Source organism: Panicum virgatum, chromosome 8K (assembly GCF_016808335.1).
Source record: "Panicum virgatum strain AP13 chromosome 8K, P.virgatum_v5, whole genome shotgun sequence".
NCBI lineage: Eukaryota > Viridiplantae > Streptophyta > Magnoliopsida > Poales > Poaceae > Panicum > Panicum virgatum.
Window position 1 is genome coordinate 8,075,273 of NC_053143.1, and position 7,096 is coordinate 8,082,368.

A 7,096-nucleotide genomic window follows, 5' to 3' on the forward strand; every position below is an offset into this window, starting at 1 on the left:
CCCACCCCTAGAATTCTAACTGGCCCTTTTTACAGGAGGACCAGCAGATCTACGGGGAAGAGAAGATGATTGATTCCTAACATAAAATCACATCTCCTTCCAGTCGATAACCTTGTCGCTAAGCTGGTAAGGAATGTACCGGATTTCACACCCTGTCGAAGCTGCAAACCCGCACCCCCAACTACATCTATCTTGGTATTATTTAGGTGGGGTTTCAGATGAAAAAAGATGCTGAAAAAGATCAAAATGGGGTTCGATCCCCAGAAAGGCTTCGCAGAGATGAACAAAAATCGAAATATGAAGGATGGAATTGGGGGTCAAGTGATGCACTTGAATCCCCCAGTGATGCAAAAGACCTCGGAAGAATTCAGAAACAAGGAACCCGAGGCCACGAAGAACATGGGAGTGAAAAACAACAGATTCATTCACCCCTTCATGTGGAAAAGATTGTCCAATAGATTCCCGCCAATGGATTACTTCCTGAGGTTGAAGAAGATTCTCCTCTACAAGACCTAGGAGGTGGAAGTCGGTACACTTACTCGATTTCCACCCCTGCACCTCCGCCTCGTCAGCTGCATCGCCCGCCTTCCCCTTCTCGTGAGTCTTCCTTGGCGCCATGGGGATAAGGGGAATGTTTTCTTCATGCTTCACGCTTGGGGGCTAGCGGTGGCTAGTTTCTCGTAGCAACTGGAGGCAAGAGCGGAAGTAATGGCGGCGGCAGAGAGAACTAAGCTTGGAAGCGTGCTAAACCTAGATTTAGCCGAGTGGTTAAATAAACAGGGTCAGTGGTAGTTTCACGAATATTCAGAAGTCAAAGAGTCGGGCGCCAGTCAGAGAGATATCTCAAGCAGTAATTAAGGGATTTTACAACAGAAAAATATTATCCCAAGAGATCAAAACTTACTTAAAGTATTCACCACTTTCCTGGGATTACATCTTGATAGAGGAAATACACAGATCCAATATCTCAGACTACTCGAATCTAATTGAGCTCGATAACAAAAGATAGATCAGCCTAATGGCTGTTACAAAGATACAAATCTTGTTATTCCCTAAAGGGAATAAAATGTGGAGCATCTAGGAAGAAGAGACTTGTAGCAAGAAAGACATGCAATCTTGAGAGCATCGCAAATCCTCTTCTTGCATCTTGCAGAGGATTTTCTCCTTCTCCCTGATACGTTTCTGCAACAAAAATAATGCCATCTCAGAAGATGCCATCCAGGGGGAAACCATCCGGCAAACACCCCAGAGTGTGACACCAACAATCTGCCTTAACCTTTGAAACTCTTTCTACCTCTAACCACCCAGGCACAAGATGCCTAGGATGGTTCAGATGACAAAGGCAAGGCTGGGAGCTAGGAAGATAGCAAGTGATCTTGTTGCTCGCAAATACTCTTCTTGCATCTATCACATAGCAGCGACTACTTCTATCAGGAGGCCTAGAACTCTCCAACGATGAACTCCAACTAACAACCATGGCTACAATGGAAGAATGGTGAACAGAGAACTCACAAGACACCCCTTATATAGAAGGAGCAATACAGCTGAACACAACCCGTGACACTACAAGACAAAGGACTCACAAGCCAAATAGTGCAGATTCCAGTCACAGTACTCGCCATGTGACTTCACAAGTACACAGTACACCGAAAAACAACTTTATTCGAGGAATCACTATCAACACTTTCGGTGTAAGAAGCAAAGACATATACCACGACTTTGGACCCTTAACCCCAAATCACAAGATTTATGTTCAAGGCTCGGGGGCTACGGGGTATGCCATATAAATAGCATATTTTTCAAGGATAATTTGAATTTCAAATGAAAATTTGAAAGATTTTGAAGATTGATTTGACCCTCAGCCTGATTCTATGATTCAACCTAAGGCTCGGGGGCTACTCCATATGGAGCACAAGTACTTCGCGCACCATATATGGAAGAAGAAGATTCAAGGCTTGAGCACCTCATAGCCTAGATGCTGCCAAGGAAGTACTCGGAAGACTACCTGAACACTCGATGGATTTCTGGATAGGATAGTGAACTCCAGAAGCAGTCGAAGCACTTGAAGACATCTTTAGAAGTACTCGATGCCTGTAGGACTTGACTACGAAGAGCTCGGGGGCTTGTCAGACTCGAGGCAGCGGGACTGCTCATAGGCGTGAAATATTCTAGAGTAAGGGATAGTACATGGACTTACCTTACCTCTACTGTAACTACTCGTACAGCAGTAGGACTAGTTGATATACAAGGAAACTACTCGACCTAGTCGGAGTAGGACTCTAGTAGTACTCGGCTAGGACTCTCCATGTAACCCTGTCCCCCCAGACTATATAAGGGCGGGCAGGGACCCCTCCAAAGCAATCGAACAACACCTAAGGCAATACAAACAACCATACAAGAAATAGGGTATTACGCTCCGGCGGCCTGAACCTGTCTAAATCTTTGTGTTCCTTGCACCATCAAGTTCTGATTTCAGTGAGTCCCTGCCTACAATCAATCTCCTCGGGGTATACCTCGGAGAGCTTGCCGGTTAAACACTGACAGTCACCTCCCCCTCAACCACAGCTGGTGTCTCCTCATGTGCAACTGGTGTAGGCTGAGTCACCTGCTCGAGCAGTCGCCAAGAGGTGGAAGTAGTCGGGTCGGGGCCGTGAGCAGAAGTAGTCGAAGTAGTCTCAATTGGGGCAGCCATTGGTGTTGGCTCAAGGTCACCCCAATCAGCATCATCCTCCTCTTCAACAAATATGCTCTCACCAAACTCTTCTTCACTTGCAACCTCAAAGATATTTTTTGTACAAGGCATGGTTTCATCGAATGTGACCTCACAAGTCTCCATGATGCAGTTAGTTTCCAAGTTAAGAACACGATAAGCTCTAGAATGAGAAGCATAACCAAGAAAGATACCATCAGAGGACCTGGATTCAAACCTGTCCAAATTTCCATGTTTTAGGATAAAACACTCACATCTAAACACCCTGAAATAACTTACCTTGCCTGTATATCCAAAACGCATCTCATAAGAAGTCTTTTTCATCAAAGCTCGAAGAAAGATGCGATTGGACACATAACAAGCAGTGTTAAGCACCTCAGCCCAATATTTCCTAGGAGTTCTATGCTCATCGAGCATTGTCCTAACCATTTCAACAAGGGTCCCATTCTTGCGCTCAACAATACCATTTTGTGGAGGAACATAGGGAGAAGAAAACTAGTGCTCCAGGCCTAAAGAGGCACAAAAGGTTTCAAAATAAGTGTTTTTGAACTCGGTGCCATTGTCACTACGAGTCGCTCTCATAGCATTCTTAGGGAACTCAATTTGCAAACGAAGAATCAAATCCCGAGCATAAGAACATGTCTCCTCTTTGCCCTCAAGAAAGAACACCCAAGTGTAGCGAGAAAAATCGTCCGCAATCACTAAAGCATACCACTTCCCACCAACTGACTGAACCCTAGCTGGACCAACTATGTCCATATGAAGTAGCTCACCAGGTTCCTTAGTCATGACAAGATTCACAAGTAGATGAGAAGCAGCGACCATTTTCCCTTGACGACAAGGATGGCAAACCAAATCTTTCTCAAATTTCAATTTGGGCAATTCATGGATAAGGTCAAGAGAGCTCAACCTAGCAAGTAAGTCAAAACTCAAATGGCCTAACCTCCTATGCCACTTCCATAAATCAGAATTTGGTGTAGCCACCCAACAACAGGAAGAGCCAAAAGAATGAGAAAAGTCAACACAAAAGACTTGGCCAAAAGGAAAAATTCGACACACAAGATCTCCCTGCCGGTCAACAACACGAGAAGAATTTTTCTTAAAACGCACTTCAAGATCGTCCTCAAGGAGTTGTGAGATAGAAAGCAAGTTAAAATGCAAATTCAAAACCAAAGCAACATTCTTGAGAATGAAAATCTCGTTCACCCGAATGGATCCACGAGAAACCATTGTACCTTTGCTATTGTCCTCAAAAGTGATATACTCCTTGTGCTTCATGGGGGTGAGGCTGGAGAACAATTTTGCATTTCTAGTCATGTGTTGCGAATAGCCAGAATCCATTATCCACATGTTCTCCAGGCCTTTGTCCTGCTCAATAGAAAGACATAGGGTGAGCAAATGGCACAACACTGGGGTTAGTATACTATGAAGGGTACCAGTGTTGAGTAATTTGCCCTGGAAAAGTATTAGGAAAAGCACCAAACATACCAAGTCTCATTTGAGGAAAGTGATCACCACAAAGGGGAAAACGTGGTCCGCTAACACTATGAGATTGAAAGTCACCACGAAATCCAAAGTCGTATTGACCATGACCTGAACTCCGTCTGGCACAACCAACGCATGGTCCCATAGCCTGAGGCCTAGCACCTTGAGGCATTGCACCCTTCGGTCTAGCACTGTGCCTCTGAACAGGAGGTACATGTACACAATGAGAAGGGTGATACATGTCACTGTTGTTCAACTCGTACTCTCGCCTCTCATCTCTCTTCCTCCTGAAACAGAACTCAACAAGGTGACCATCCCTCTTACAGTATTCACAATAGTACTTCACCTCTCTCTTAGGTGCCTTGTTCTCTCTCTGGTAGGTATGGTTCACTTTTGTTGGCTGTTTAGCTTTAGGAATGGAATCCTCAGGAATGTCTGGTAGAGTGTCAAGTGGGGTTCTAAGATGGTTGGGTTTAGGAATCCACACTTGTTTCTGAGGTGGAGCGTTTGGAGGTTCCTCAATGACTCCATTTTTTACTATAGGTTCTATAGATTTAGGTGGAGTGTTTTTGGTCAATTTGGGAGTGGGGATAGGTTTCTCACTTGGTTTCAAACCGCTACACTCACCAATCTTCCCAAAGAGATTACCACCCTTTTCATCTGAAGCAAAACCTATCCCTGGACCACCAATTCCCCTTCTCAACTGGTTCATCATCATACCTATCTGTAGCTCATTGCAAGACACCCAGCTCAAGATGGTCCGAAGGTATGTGTTGTCTTCCTCGGATTTCATCTTGTCGCGCCTACAAGATTCAAGTTCTAGCACTAAGCCTTCACAAAGCGCACATTTTCCAACACCCGTGCAACCTGAACTGGCCATCTCAAGCATAGAGATCTTCTTGTTCTTCTCTGCCAGTTCAGATTGCAAGCCCAAACAGAGCTTGCACGCACCTAGCGGAGTAGGCCTAGCCTTAACTTCATCAAGTTCATCTAACAAAGTGGCATACTTGGATTGCAAGCTAGCAAAGTTAGACATGTGAATAGCACAAGTATTGCACTCAACTTCGTTAGACACTATAAGAGCAGATTTAGCAATCTCAAGTTTCTTAAGCGCAACTTCTAGCTTAGCCATATACTCTTTCCTTTCACAAACAGCAAGTCTAAGCAGCTTATCTTGATTGGCTAAGGCGGCATTCAATTTATCAACCTTATCAGAGAGTTCATCGAAGGAGACTGATACCTGAGAAGCGCACTTGTCCTCGAGAGCCTTGCCCTTGCCGATCTCCTCATCACCAAGTGCCATGGTACAGAAGCCTCCATGGGTAGAGTCGGCGATGAAGCACAATCCGTTCAGCTGCTGCTCCATGGTCTTCTTCTCGGACTCATCGTCGCTCGAGGATGACTCATGATCATCAGAGTCGGCATCGATGTCGCTGAGGGAGCACTAGTAGAAATAGTAGCATCCATGATGTTTTCCGTATGATGTTGTCAACTTCGTCATTGAACAAATCACATCCATGATGAAAATCAAAGATTCGTCGTAGGTCCTCGTCAGCCTCCCTCGTCCACTGTGCAACCATGACGAAAGTAAAGCCTCATCACAAGAAAACATTGCCTTCGTCATAGGTTATCGCTGAAATCTTCAGCCCCTGCGGAACTATGACGAAAGTAAAGAACACCATTTCATATCATCACAAAAAAATGGTGAGCCAAGTTGGTCATTCTAGTTTCTAATAGAATCGTGAGTTCCGCAGCTCTTGGTGAGAATTCCATACTTTCACAAAGACGATGATGATATTTTAGGGAGAAATCCGCTTTTCTCGATCTTTAGTACACTAAACACCACACAATCAGTCACTATAATAATACTATAAAAAACAATGGCCATTATCTCATCACTCCCCTAAGTTTCATTAACATGTTCCAATCAGTCTGGTACGAGTTTAGTTTCTTCTTCTTCAGATGAAATTACAAAGTACCCACTCAATAAAGGCTATTCTCGGAATGAGTAAGGAAATTAAGATTCTCCAGCAAGCCTGTAAATTACCAGATATTCATGAAATCTTTCTTTTCTATTTTGAAATGCTGCTAGGAAATAGAGTAGGAAATGAACACACTAGTAAGGAGGTAATTCTCTGTCAGTCGTCTGGGAAATCCCTCAATATGTGAAATTCGAGTTCCCTAGAAAGAGTAACCCACTGGTTATTCTATAAATTCCATTCGTTAAATGCAAGCTGTAAGCAAAACTCTTAGCTAATCCCAAAGCTAGGGAAGGAAATTACAAAGCTGTAGAGCATTAACTCCTCAGTCCTATGATCGGCACGATACGTCATAGAACCAGACCAGCTGCCACATGTAGCCAACTGGACCTACCTATCCACATCGCTCGCTTTGTTGGTCAGCTCTTGCAATGCGATTCCGTTGCGAGAGGTTTGACTTGGGCGTCCACTTGTACAAGTGAGGGCCCAGCAAGCTTACATAGTTAACACGTGCAAATGTAGGCCCTGATTGACTGGTCCACTATGTCTAGCTTGCAGCCACATGTGCTGAATGGGACCTCGAAGGTCGACGTGTCGACATGCAGTGTACAAGTGCGGGCCCAGCAGGCCGACATGGGGGGCCATTGGAGAAGTTGGACCTGGTTGACTGGTCCAGTATGTCTAGCTGGTAGCCACGTGTGCTGAATGAGACCCTGAAGGTCGACATGTCGACATTCTGGTGTACGAGTGCGGTGCGGTCCCAGCAGGACGACATGAGGGGCCATAGGAGAAGTTGGACCGGACCATCCATCCAGCCTAGGAAGAGAAACAGGCCCGCATTGAAGACATGTGTGCTGAATGAGCCATAAAAGGTAGGGAAAAAACTGCTGCCGCGCGGGTTCAAACACGGGCCACGGGGAGT